At 46.1% G+C, this 14732-nt stretch overlaps 2 protein-coding genes across 6 annotated transcripts in view; one reads left to right on the forward strand and one right to left on the reverse strand.

The window, feature by feature from the left end:
• LOC144101771 (juvenile hormone acid O-methyltransferase-like) overlaps positions 1-14732 on the reverse strand; it is a 282036-nt gene that overhangs the window by 140826 nt on the left and 126478 nt on the right. The gene's annotated exons all lie outside the window — the stretch shown is intronic.
• The window catches only part of LOC144101768 (uncharacterized), a 106719-nt gene that overhangs the window by 78685 nt on the left and 13302 nt on the right, over positions 1-14732 (forward strand). The gene's annotated exons all lie outside the window — the stretch shown is intronic.

Here is a 14732-nt window from a genome sequence, read left to right on the forward strand (position 1 = left end):
AAGGGAGCATTAGCTTAAACGGGAATGTATTATTGAATAGTATATTTGCCGCTTTACGGACGCCGGGAGATAATATCTCAGTTTGTTTAAAATGCCAACCGCCCGACAAAGATCACTGCGAAGCTGATCAACAGGCGAGTTCCAAGAGAGATTTTCTTGAAACAAAACACCTAGAAAACGAATTTGTGAGCACTGTTGCAGCTGAGTGTTTTCAAAGTTTAAGTTTAGGTTGTCAGGAGCTTTTACACCTTTTGCCCTGAAGAGAATGTATTTGGTCTTACTAGCATTTAATTGCATCCTGTTTAGTTTTAACCACCCGGCCATTCACTACAGCGTCCCCAATAGCCTTAGTCACCTTGGGACGTTAAGACACCTAAACCACGAATTCATTTCTGAAGAACGCTGTCTATCTTTTAAATCCTGGTAATTTTTTCTTCAGAGAGCCTGTGTAGTACACATATGGTCATAACGGAAACTACGCCTATATCGAACAGTTTATTTCCTTAATGAACCACATTCGGAAAAAGGCATAATCCATTCTGCTGTCCCAGCCACATTTTCTAGCGAAGTCAGGATACTATCGAGCACACTTTGAACAACAAGCAGCCTGCAAAGCCGAAGCAAGAAAGTAAATGGAGACTGCTCACCTTCACGTATCAATACACAGGCAGCGTTGCCAAATGTTTGAAGAAGAATGCAATGGCCTGAAGGCAACTGCTCTTCCAAAAGACGCACTTTCAAAGTCAACCACCAACATACGGAATAGAGAGCACAGTGCGATCCGAAGAGAGTCGCACGCATATAAAATCGAAGCATATTCAAATGAAAGCGATTGAACATCCGCTTCGCCGCTGAGATGGCTAAGTGGTTATGGAGCTTGGCTGCTTACCCGAAAGACTCATAAAAATGAAGTGGCACCAGCCAATGTGGTGAGTGCAATTGCAACAAAGGAGGAAATAAAAACCTCTACCGCCTCATGAGCGACACTTTGTTCCTGTCTTCGCGTCCTCCTCAACGTCACAACGCTCGTTTTTTTAGTGTTGCTGCCGTTTTGCGTTGCATTGTGTTTTTTTTTTAACCGAAAGCTTTACTGACCGCGAACTTGCGGTTTCTCCGAGGCTATGCTCCGAGGAGGCACATAACGTCACAACGCGCGCCTCGGCGCGGATATTAACGCGACAGCGTTAAGGCGCTGGTGTCGCAGTAAAGCCGGTGTCGTTGGTGTCTTTGGCGGTGAGTAAAAATGGCGCATCTCGGTGGACACATGAACCGCGCCGTAAGGGAATTTTCTTTCCCATAAGGCGCGGTACGGGTTTCCAGCGACAATATTGAAACAGGCATCCTTTGCTTTCCTTAAAAAAATGTATTTTCATTTTCCTTGCCTTGCGGCGCGGTTCAGGTCTCCACCAAAATATGTTTCCTTTCTTTAATTGTCCGGGCAAGAGGTCGCACCGAAGGACGATGGCGTTCCGTCAATTCCTTGGAAATGCTGCAACACGCTATCGCGTCTTGCTTTTAAAGGCCAAGCTTAAGCGACCTCCAACTTTTCACTCTCTCTCGGTCCCTAGTCATTGCTGCGCATGCGCCACTAGTAGCACCGAGCCACAGGTGTTCCGCGGCTGCGCTGCGCCGTGCCTTTAATCAAAATCCAACTTTCAATGTTTAGTTTTCCCTTATTTCCCTCCCTCTTTTATCCCTTCCTTTACGGCGCGGTTCGGGTGTCCGCTGAGATATGTGAGACGGTTACTGTGCCATTTCTTTTCCTCAAAAACCTAACAAAAGAAGTGAGTCGAGGGCGTTTATAGAGTTCATTGGCGTTGACAACTTTGCAAAGGCCGTTCATTTTCACAAAGAAAAGGCGCTCAACCATATGTGTGGGTCAGTGGAGACCTCAATCTCGCTTTCATGTACTTAGTGTTGGTGTCCAACTGAAAAGCCTGCTTTGCGTTCCGCATGCTGGATAGAGAGAGAGATAAAACATTTATTATTTCATTGAAGTGTTCTACGAGTCAAGTAGGCGGACGCCTCAGTTCAGGACTGCGGTGGCTTGGGCGGATGCTTGGACCAGTCTGATGATGCGACACTGGTCCTCCAGACTATTGCTGGTCAGGGCTGCCTCCCACTGCTCGTATGATGTCTGTAATGTTTTAGATGAGGTGGTTTTTGGGGACAATTCCAGGAAATGTGAAACAGCGTAGGCTTATCGCCGCACCATGGACAGAAGGGGCGGTATTTGGAAGGGTGAATGAAGCTGTACAAGTACAGGTTAGGGAAGGTATTCGTTTGTATTCGCCTCCAAAATGTGGCTTCTTCTGTGGTGAGTTTATTATGGGGAGGGGGATATATTTTACGATCTAATCTAAGCATCTCCAGCCGTTCCCCATAGTTTGATGGTAGAGGGGTGAGGTACGGGCAAGGATCCGCTCGGTTTGTTAGCTCACGAGCTAGATTGTTTGCCGCCTCGTTGCCTTCAAGACCTGAATGGCCCGTGGTCCAAGTAATGTTACGGTGGCGTTGAAGTGTAGGTGAGTGGCCCGACGGTATGAGTAGAGCCGCTGTCATTTTTGGGACTCTCCCTGTAACGCTATATTGACAGGCTCGCTTCGAGTCAGTTATTATGTGAGCTGATTTGTCCGCCAGATCACAATGCCTTATGGCAAGGGCGATGGCGGAGGCTTCCGCCGCGACAGGATCCTCAGCCCGGAGTGAAGCACTCGTCAGTAGTTGAAAATTGTGGTCAAGGGCGACTGCAACAAAGATGCTCGGTTCAGTGTACGCCGCCACGTCTACATAGACTGCTTTGCGATCTGACTCTAGACGCCGGCGTAGATGAGTGACCCTAGCCTCCCGTCGGCCTTTGTGAATTTCTGGATGCATATGTTTTGGGAGCGGAGCCACCGAGATCTGTCCTCTTATGTTTGCAAGTACGCAAGTGTGTCGCCAGAACTCTTGTAGATCTCGTGGTGTACCAATGCGCTGAAGAATGGCTCTTCCGGTGGTGGTCTGTTGGAGTCGGGCTCTCTGCGATGCTAAGACCGCATCTCTGATCTCCTCAAAGGTGTTGTGGACTCCAAGCTTGATTAGACGTTCGGTCGAGGTGCTTAGAGGAAGGCCGAGAGCTGTTTTGCACGCCCTGCGAATGACAGTGTCGGCCTGCTTAAGTTCTCCCTTTGTGAGATGATGATACGGAAGGCCGTATGCTATTCTGCAGATAACCAAGCACTGTACAAGACTAGTGTCTTCCTCGCGCATGCCTTTCTTGTGGCGTGTTATACGACGAATCATACGTGTAATTTGGTGGGTGGTTGTTTTGAGAGTTTTTATGGTATGTCCTGCGCGTAGGTTACTTTGAATCCAAAGCCCGAGAATTGTAATGACCGAGACCTCTCGAATCTGTTGGCCTTCTACATAGAGATCTATTGGTCCACAGTTTTTGTAATTTTGACCGTGCACCCTGACTACTTCTGACTTCTCCGGTGCACAGCGAATGCCACTACTAGCGGCAAATGTTTCGACAGTCGATGCCGCTTCCTGTATGGCTTGTCTCTTCTGTGCAAGGGATCCCTTAGTCGTCCAGATAGTTATATCGTCTGCATACAGTGTAAATCCTATATCGGATAATTCCTGCAGCCGACGGGCCAATCCTGTCATGGCAATATTGAATAAGAGGGGAGAGATGATTGATCCCTGCGGAGGGCCCTTGTTTGGCATTGGTATGGTATCTGATCTGGCATTTCCAATTCAAATGTTGCAGTGCGGTCCGTGAGGAAAGCTCTAATGCAGTTAAAGATCTTCTGACCACATCCCAGGGAGTTCAGTTCGCGGAGGATAACTTCGTGTGAGACATTGTCAAAAGCTCCCTTAAGGGCAAGCGCCAGGATCAGATGCTCGCTTCCTCTTGGGATACCTTTAAGAACTTCCTCCTTAAGCAAGAGAAAGGCGTCCTGGGTTGAGAGACCGCGCCTGAAGCCAATCATTGACTGTGGAAAGAGATCCCTGTCCTCAATGAAATTCACGAGGCGGTTTTAGATAACTCGCTCATAGAGCTTCCCGAGACAGGATGTAAGGGAGATTGGTCTTAATGTTTCAAGGGTGGGCCGCGTTCCGGCCTTACAAATTGTGACAACCTCTGCATGTCGCCACTCGTTTGGGATCGTCCTTCTTCCCACAGGCCATTAAGGTAGTCGGTCATTTGCTCAATATCTTTTGAGCTAAGGTTTCTTATCATTGCGTTGGTCACTTTGTCTGTTCCTGCGGCTGTATTGCGTTTGGCGGCTCCTACTGCCGCATATACTTCAGCCACCGTGATGGGCTCGTCTAGATCAGTGTTCAGAGCTCCTGTGTATTGAAGATTTCATGGCGGGATTGTTTGAGTGCCAATGTAATGGTCTTGTAGGGCTTGTTTCAATTCCTGATCTTTTCCTTGAAATTTGTCAGCAAATTCTTGCAACGTGCGAATGACTGTGGTTTTCGTTTTGTTCGGATCAATTAAGCTTCTTAGTATGGTCCAAGTTTGCGAGGTGGTGAGTGTGCCTTTGAGGGAGGCACAAAAATCTATCCAGTATTGCTGAGCGAGTTGCGTTGCGTACTCCTGGGCTTGTTCGAAAAGTTCTGATATCCTAAGTCGGAGTCTGCGGTTTAACCTTTGCTTCTTCCATCTGCGGACGAGACTACGACGAGCCTCCCACAAGTGTAGGAGGTGACGATCTACTTCCGGGCTTTTCTTTGTGCGCGGTATACTCTGTGTGCTAGCTTTGCAAGCTTCCCTGATGTGTTCACTCCAAGTTTGTATGTCTTGGATGCCTTCTTTGGGTGCGGGACGCCTGCGATAAGTTTCCCAATCCGTAATATTGAGTTCACCGAGCGTTCGGCGAAGTTTAGACGTTGGCACTGACGTACTAAGCTGGATAGGCAGCACGCCCTCCCTGCCACCCTGTGGGCGTGCAGTTAATGGTTGATCGTGAAAGATTGATCACGAAATGAACGCTGCGGCATAGCTATTGCTGCAGTGCTGCTTGTAAGCCACAACGCTGTCAGCGCTAATGCATTCAGGCCACATCTCTCTCTCACCACCGTCACATGTATCAAAGCACGAATGGCTTGTCCGCACATCCAGATAGCCAGTTATGCGTCCTTCCTTTCGTCAAAGCCATTGCCGTCTAGAACATTGTCAACGCCAACGCCAAAGAACACAGTGAACGCCGACATCTTTCGCTTTCTATTTCCTGGATTAGCTCCGCTAATGCACATTAATTTTCTTTTGGGTAATTCCATCGTGCTTCGTTCTTTCGCTTCTCAGCTCGTGGCCGTAACCCTGAACAGAGCAGGCAGGCGCTGAGATAGGCCGTTGGTTAAAGCGCATCGCTTCTTTACTCCGCACAGCGTTCGAAAGAACTTGTCTAATTGCTCCATCCCTCTATTACTCTGGCTTTCCTGCTACAATAAGTGCCGCGCTCAACAGTTCACGTCGCGTAAAAGCGATTCATTTGCAAAAGGCGTTTCACTTGGCCTGTGAAAGTCACAATACCGTTAACACGATTCTCTCTGTTATTAATGTCCATACCTGACATTTAGAGCACCAGGAACTTAATCCCTTCTGTGTTACGGTGTAAAACTGATGCATGCAATTGTTTGTTGAAATTAGTCTGCTTTATGTGCTGTGTGCAGGCCTGCAGGCAATCACTAGAAGACAACGCAGTTCCACCCTTGCGTGCACGAGCAGCATCAGCTTAAAAAATCATCCGAACGTTTTCAAACTGCACAGCGCTCTTTTCTATTCTGTACGCCACCCCCCTTTAAAACTGCGACAGGAAACGGGGAGTTTTCTGGAGGCCGAGTTACACATGGTGGATTCGTGATGCAGCCGTGCGCTTTCTTCACCGCAAGTGTGTCGACAGGCGCAGTACTGCACGCAACAATGCGACAAGATCTGTCCTCGCTATGATTACCAGAGGACGTGTCTCGTGATGTCCTTACCGTAGTCGTGAACACGACTGATGGTGGATGAGGGTGGTAACTACCTCTTCGCCAGTGTACTTGCTATTATGTCACGATTTAAGACGGACAATGCGCGTCCTTTTTACTTATATGTATATTTGTGATGGTTTTTTCGTGGCTCATGGCACCAACGTTTTCTGTATTGCTCCTCCACACCGTCTGTACCTTTCTACGGAATGGGCTGTAAAAGTAAAGAGAACTTTTTCTCTTTGTCCTGAGTAGTCACATTTTGTTGATTCTCAATGAGAGCAAAAAATATTAGTAAACAATTAGCAGGACAATCAGCACTTTTTAAAGCGAGATACACCGACAGGTTTTCTGGCATTTTTTTATTTATTTATTTATTTATTTATTTACTTATTTATTTATTTATTTATTTATTTATTCATTTATTTGCACACCCTAAGGCCCCTCAATTGGATTACTTAGAAGGGTATGTTGAATACAAAAACCTTCACAGTGCAGGCAAATGCATTAATACTCTAATACCTAGTAAAAAGGCGCCATGTATAAGACAGCGAAAGAGAAAACAGATACAGACACTGACCGTGCAATAAAAACATAATAAAGCAATTACTGATTAGACACTTTTAGTTGGACTTACGCAGTGAGCTTGCGCACGCAACGACGCTGCGGGTAACAAATGCGCATGCGCAGAACGCAACGTCTCTAGCCGCAAGTTGCGGACGCGCGCCCACTATAAAGCACAGCGTAGCGTACGCAACGTGGGACGCTACGTGCTGCGTAGAGAACATGGCGGCCATCATCTCTCCCGCTTCGGAATAAATACATGTCGCCGCGGGATTCTCTTACGCAGTAGCACGCTCAAATTCTAGCGGTTCGCTTTTATTTCGCCTAATCTTGCCAACACGTACCGGTATAAGCGATAACTATAGCCCTTGTTTTTCAGATAATTAGGCGATTTTCAAGCTCCTAGGCATAACTAAATGCAGAGTGTTTTCCTCGTTGCAACGACACCTGGCGAAGCAGTTTTCTAGCTTTTAGTCAGTTCTTACATTTTCTTCGGTTTGCATAGCTTTTCTTCGAACAAAAAAAAAGGCTCACAATGCATTCACCCTAGTTATCAGTAATCACGGATGAAAATTTCTTCAACCTTGCGTTGGTGTGCTTTGACGTCTTGTCACTAGATGGCGGTACTGTTTACACGAGCGCAGGAGGGACGCTACGGCACGGCCAACTAAATGTTTCGTATTTAAGCTATTCACAGCGTACGCAACGCAGTAAGAGATGCGTACGCAAGCTTACTGCGTACGCCCCGTCTAAAAGTGTCTATTGACATCCACCCGAGCGCTGCCATACAGCTACAAAAAATAGCTATACAGTTTTCTCGGAAAATTCGCAGTTAAAGAAGAATAATTCCAGGTCCGGGATTCAAAACCCGGGACCACCGCTTCACCGGAGCAGTCGCTCTACCCACTGAGCTAACCGGGACGGCAAGCGCACGGTAGGGCGAGAGCAAATTGATCAGTTACCTTATTATTGATCAACTCTCTTATTACATATCTACCCCACCTTGGGGGATTCACCTACAACATTTGACCAACACTGTTTCCACTTCCAGTTATTGATCAATTACATTATTATTGATCAACACTCTTATTACAAATCTACACCACCTTGGGGTATTCACCTAAAACATTTGACCAACTCTGTTCCCACTTCCGAGTTATTGATCAATTCGCTCTCGCCCTACCTTAAGGTTGCCGTCCCGGTTGGCTCAGTGGGTAGAGAGACTGCTCCGGTGTAGCGGTGGTCCCGGGTTCAAACCTCGGCCCAGGCCGAATTTTTCTTTTACTGTGAAGTTCTTTAAAAAGCTGTATAGCATTCCTTTCTCGCCGTATGGCTGTGCTTGTGTGGATATGTCATCGAGTAATTACTCCCTTATTACAAACCTACTCCACTTCGGGGGAATCCCCTAAAACATATTTGACCAACACTGTTCCCACTTCGATTTATTGATGAACTCGTTCTCGCCCTACCATAAGCTTGCCGTCCGGGTTAGCTCAGTGGGTAGAGCGACTGTTCCGGTGAAGCCCTGGTCCCGAGTTTGAACCCCGGACCAGGACGAATTTTTCTTTAACAGCGAAGTTTCTGAGAAAGCTGTATAGCTTTCCTTTGGAGCCACATGGCTGCGCTCGGGTAAATGTCAATGAGTAATTACTCCCTTATTACAAATCTACTCCACCTTGGGGGATTCCCCTAACATATTTAGCCGATAAAAACATATTACTACAAAATAAAAGTGAAATGAACAAAAGAACGTCACGAGAACACTTTTGTTGTTTTTTATTTTACATCACTTAAATGAAAAACAAAAAACGAGCACTCCTCGCAGCGCTGAATGCAACGGAAAAATTAACATTAAATGCCTTGAGATCTCTAGAAAAAATGAAGCGCTGATTGAAAAGAATGAAAATCGTTCATAGTAGCAGCGTAAGATGGTAATGAATTCCACTGAGCTGCTGAGAGTGCAAGATGTCAATTGGGGTATTTTTCATAGTGAACAAACACTGGTTTGCTTTGTAAGCGTGATATATCCTAGTCAAACTGTGAAGGGCTGGGAAAATACGTGAAAGCGAAAGGGAGCTCACAGGCGGACGGTACAATGAACAGACAGAGAATAAAACTTAAACTGGGCAAAATCGGTTTCTAATGCTAGCCCTTCACAATTTTTGTACACGTTACGACCTATAAAAAATAAAACCACCAGTACATAATCTCGTCCATGGAGTAATATAAAATTTTCATCCTCACCTGATAACCTGCGCCACGCGATGGTCTACAGCTATCGCCTTACTTAATCGCGTGTCTTTTTTCTGGATACGAGGCCTAAGGACCTCTACAAGGATGTCGGTGACAGACGCAGGCAGCTGCCGACAAGTGAACAAGCCAGTGAGGTGATAGCGCTTCCCATATTAGAGTCACGAGTAAGCTCACATGAACTCACTCTCTGTAATACTCCACGTCCCGGTCCCGAAGCAGCAGCAGGAGGTTGCAGCCTTGGCCCAAGCGTACGAGTTGCTTTAAAGATGGACGCACCAACCACCGCCTCCGGCGCGTACTGATCCTTCATCTGCCTTTTGCCACTCTTCCAGCGTAGGAACTACAGTGTTTCACAGGAGAATCGTAACTATCTCCTCCTCCTCTGAAAGGTCGCCATTACATCTCCGCTACAAGCTCACACGCGGGAATTGAAACGTGAAACGAGGACTGTGATAAAACAACGCAAGCCAGTGTGCAGCCGCGCAACCGACGACAGACACGCGATCTGGGGGGCTCACGCGCGCTCTGCTCCGATAGAAAAGAAATTGCTGTCAGACCTCGCTGCTGTCTTGAAAAAGCGAGAAGCAGCCGCAGTCCTGCGTCGGTTCTGCCGTCGCGGGGGGGGGGGGGGGGGGGGAGGGGTGGGGGTGGGGGGGGGCGCAAATGATAACAGGCTCCTTTTTCCCCGACGAAACAAATTCGCTTTGCTCGCCGGCGTAACGAGGAGCCGAGATTGCCTGGCAGATGAGCAGCGAGTCACATTTCTTGCACGAAGGGCGTTCTAATTAAAAACTCTCGTTGGTTCTGGTAAAGCATGCAGGTGCGTTGTTAACTCAATTCTAAAACATTGACACGGGCAAGTGAAATCTACATTAGGATGCCAAGACAGAAACTACATAATATAAAAATGTTAAGCGGCAGAAAGCTAAGTTTCATATTTGACTTAGAAAAGAAGGAAAAAGGGCATCCAGGATGGTCTTAGTATGCATTATTATTAGCAAATAAAAACAGCACAAAAGTGAAACCATATCAGAATTCAGAAATCAAAATATCGATCATATTCAAAAGCATTCAACAGCAACCGCTTAGGAGTGCAGTAGCAGCAAAAAGAAATGACACCGTTTTTTCACCTTAATAGACCAGATTGACGGCTGTAGTCATACAAGAAAATTTCGCTCATACCCTTTTGTCATACCAAACTATCGCGCAATTGAAATGGGCCGTTTCCGTCGTTCATCTTATTTGTCTCTTTTCGCGCAGATTCTCCAGAGGTGCACGCATGGTAATGGCGATAGCACTCTCTTTTCCATCGGTAGCTCCTCGGTAGCTCATCTGCGCGTTCTCGGTAGCCCGCGCTGCTTACGTCTATCACAATACCCGTCTTGACCACAAAGTCCGGCCAAAGAATTACAGGCACGTAGGAACTGGGGAGATGAACGAGTCGTTGTCGCCTCACCCGTCTTCTCAGCCTAGCGGCACCGCTTGAATGTGTTGTGCCTCTCGCAAGGCGAAAAGTGTCATTTCACTCTCTCAACCTTATATTATTGTCGCGTGGATGGTTTAACACCTCTTCACCGAACAGAGAGATACGCGAAAGAGAGAGAGAGAGACTCTTTAATGAAGAAACAGAATTTAGCCGGCGTTTCAATATCGCTGGCATGCTACTCTGCGTAGGGAGGGGAATTTGGAGAGATACGCGCTTGCCCCTGTAACCAGCAACCCGGTGAACTTCCTTCGAGCTATCGTTAACTCGAGGAACGGCGCTGGCATGTGGGGGCAACCTTCCACGGGACCAGCAAAGCCCGCCAGGGATCCACGAGCTGCTCTAAGTGAATTGTGCGAATGTTACATATACCTGGAGTTCCTGCTGGCAGATGAAACGTTTTGTTTGGCAAACTTCTTTATTTGGAGGGAATAATAGTACGACCTTATGCCAGAATAGAAAAGTGTACAACAGCTGTATTTTATCGGTACTCACCTACGGGGAACAAACGTGGAGGCTAATGAAAAGGTTCAGCTTAAGTAAACCACAACGCAGCGAGCCATGCGAAGAAAAATGATAGCTGTAACGTTAAGACACCGGAAGCGGGCAGAAAGGTGAGGTAACAAACGCGCTTTAATGACATCCAAGTCGAAATCAAGGGAAATAAATGGGCTTGAGCAGGCCATGTAATGCGATGGCAAGATAGCCGCTGGTCCTTAAGGGCAACGGAGTGGATTCCAAAAGAAGGTAAACGTAGCAGGGGGTGGCAGGAGGTTAGGTGGGCAAATGAGACTAAGAAGTTTGCAGGCATAGGGTGGACGCAGCTGGCAAAGGAAAGGGATAATTGGAGAGACGCGGGAGAGGCCTTTGCCAAACAATGGGTGCAGTCACGCTGATGAGGATGATGAACAGTAAAACTCCAAGTAAAAATCACACTCAAGAAGTAAAAAGAACGAGCGTGGCTATTTCTCAATGCAGGCACTCTCCTCAGTTGCAAAAAAGAGCCGAAATAGCTTGAATTAAACAATTGAACACTCCATTTCCGCAGTAACACATACCTGCCACTTAAGATTGGAAAAAGTGAGACGCTTATTCAGAACACGAGGCAAATGACCAAGGTTTCAACTGGAAGGAGCAGTTTATGGGCGTCCGGCTCATATGGTAAGAACCAGCTCCATGTTTCCCTTGGGGACTCCACTACAAATGTTGGCAGTCGCGCTCTACAGACGGCATAAAAAAAGGCCGTGGTAACCGGGGCGAACAGACAGGAAAACATCCGTGCGTGCAATGGGGAGTTGGCTACATGCGGGATGAATGCTCGGACACGTTTCCCACAAAGTGTACTCAAGGGTTCATGGAAAAATAGCAAGAATGCAATGACGTGAAAGAAAGACTTCCAAAGTCAGCTAACAAAGGAGTCACCACACACAGGTTAGTGCTGATATACCGCTGCACAACTGTGCATGCCCACATTTAACACGATCTTTCATAATGTTTTGATGGTAATCATAATTAGGAAATGCTTCCTTTTTCATCTTCATTTTGCGATCAGCGTTTACATTTCTACGATTTAATTCGCTTAATTCCAAAGCCGTTTACATCTAAAAACAAATAAAACTTCCAAACCGACTGCGGCCGTTCTATTAATAGAAAAAATAAAACAGACACAACGCCTTAATGCGCTGGTCTTTTAATTCATTCTTTTAATAGATGCGAAGCCGCCGCTGTGGATGACCCGAAACACACGTTTTCGATCGCAGCCGCAGAGGTCGCATTTCGATGGAGGCGAAATGCTTGAGTCCTGCGTACTGTGCGATGTCATATAAAGAACGCCAGGTGGTCGAAATTATACGGAGCCTTTCATTACGGCCTTCTTGCCAGCTGCAGTCACTTTGGGACGTTAATCTCCATAAAACCAAACCAATTTTTCGTACACTTCAAATGAGTTCAGTTTATGTAAATAAAAGAACAAACGTATAACAATGCGGATTGTTCTGATATGTGCACAATGCTCACATTGCATCGTGCACTCTAAATGCATTTACAAAGCGCAGAGCAGAGCTGTGATTGCCAGAGCATAATTTTGCCGTTTTTCTGAGTGAATTCTTTCTCCTCAGTCAGTCTAGCGTTGTGCCGCTGCCATTGCACCAGGTCTAAAGCTTAGACCGTCCTGCAGGTCTTCCTCTCAACAGTAGGTCCAAGCTAAGTTACCTAGTTGCACCTCAGGTGCTTTGCGCTCACACATATTTGAAGAGGCCTAAAAGCCCAGATGCTCGTAAGGATCATGTCGCAGAGCAGCATTCACGTTGAGTACATGGCGGGAAGTCAGCCGTAAAGCTTTCTGTCCTGATAGAAGATTTCTCGCGTTGGACTCGAGGACTACCGGACGAAGAGCCCAGTTCGCTGTTTTACGTTTATGTGCATGAATTGGAATCGTTAGCGTTAATCAAATACAGAGGCTTGTTTCTCAGGAAATGATTAAGCTTTTTACATATAAGCAACAAACAGATACGAGAAATTCAACTTTTGAGAGGCCGCCTCCTTGCAGCCGTATTTATCTCACGGCCGACGATAACCAACGGCGTAAGCGGACATCGCCCAATCTTCTTCACATATCTGCTCTAACAAGGAATTCAAAGACAAGTAACAAAAACAAACCGACTATAATGAGCACTTCATATAGAGTGTCTGCGACTTCACAAAACAAAAGCTGAATCGGTATTCTAGGGCATGCAATCAAATTGCGCTGTCGCATAGAATTGTAGCATTTGCGGTCCATAAAAAATATGGATTGTTTACCTAATGCTACGTGAATCGCGAACTTCGAATCTTTCAGCACACCGTGAATCTGCATCGCGTACTCGACTTCTTGAAGCCCCTGTGCGTGCGATTGTGGTACTTCACCTACTGCAGTTTCAACTCCTCCGAGTACAATGCCATGTAAAAACCGGCAAAATTTTCTGCCAACGTCACCAGGATACAAGGCCTACCTGCCGCTACCGTGATGTCATGAGATAAAGGCAGATGGTTTCCCCAAGTGCTCGGCAGTGGATAGAGAATCGGAAAAATTTCTTGGTGTGTGTCTGCGAGATCTCTAATCGCACGCGTCACTTTGCTTGTTAATGAAGTCTCTTAAAAGCGCGGAAGAATTTTACAGAATTTGAATCCAGTTCAGTGTTTTTGTGGCCATGTAAAAGCTGCTGATGACGTATTTTCGATCAGCGCAGCGAATGGCGGGAATAAAACTTGGCGCACACAAAATTACTTTTGGTAAATTAAGGCAGCTCACTGAATAATTATCACCTGATAATAGGGTCATGCCCGACAGTGTTCATCCGACCCATCTTGGGAACAGAGTAATTTTGCCAATTGAACATATCTTAATGCCGATTGCCTGAAAAAAAAAAGACATTTTGAAACTCCGCTAATCTTGAACAAATATGCTGTGACGTCTGTGCTAGTACAAATAAAAATAAATAATAAAAGTTCCTGATGATGCTTCCTTTGCAAGCAGCACAGGGGGTAATTGCTGCGAAACATTAATTATAATGGTGACGGAGAAAGTAAACGTACAAGCCGAACGCGAAAGCATTATTCTGTGTGAGAGGGCGCGGAATGGGGCAGGTATTTCTACTGTGGAGTGCTTCGGTGCGTTGATGACAATCTTTATAACTTTCTAATTACAAATAATTTTTCTTTATCGATTAACCAGAAGGTGCGCATTGTTCTGTTCAACAGTTGTGGAACTTGCTAGCTCCGTTTCTTACACACCACAGAGATGATTAAAAACTCCTGACCCATTCGAACCGTTCCGCAGTATCAGTTCTGACTTACATTTTGTGCTCGCTGATACTTGGCCTGCGAACACAAAGTCAACTACCTTACTCTGGCGCCGCACCCAGAGCGCCTGCGCCGACTATTTACAGAGGCAACTTATGTCCGATTAAACATGCTCAATCAGTCGAAGAAAAATGAATGTACAAAAATGCTGGGGTGGCGCCCGGTGCGTGGCCGAAAGAAAAAGAAAGATATGATATGGGATAAACGCGTTATAAGAGCTTCTTCGCCTGAAAAACTTGAAAATTGGCTATCATGCAGTTATTGTGATAGAGGTCACCAGCTTACTATGGCAATTTGTTTCTGTGCAGTAATTGTTGTGACCATGTAAATATCGAGACGGTTCTTTAGCGCTTGTCACAGTTACCTTTTGTTTTCGCTCTCCTAACAATAGTGCCCCATTATTGCTTAATAATATTAAATTTCGATGTGGTGTTTATTTTCTGTTTTAATAGTGCATTTGTAGTGCAAACTTTATTCCTGTACAAGATGAAATAATGAAGAAAGGACTGTGGATCGGACATGTTATTCGAATAGGAAATTAACGACAGCTTTTCGCGGCAGCAGTTTGGATTCTAAAAGGACCATGTGCTGAAGTATGGCAGGTAGTCAGGTGAGGAGGTCAGTTTAC

Source organism: Amblyomma americanum, chromosome 8 (assembly GCF_052857255.1).
Source record: "Amblyomma americanum isolate KBUSLIRL-KWMA chromosome 8, ASM5285725v1, whole genome shotgun sequence".
NCBI lineage: Eukaryota > Metazoa > Arthropoda > Arachnida > Ixodida > Ixodidae > Amblyomma > Amblyomma americanum.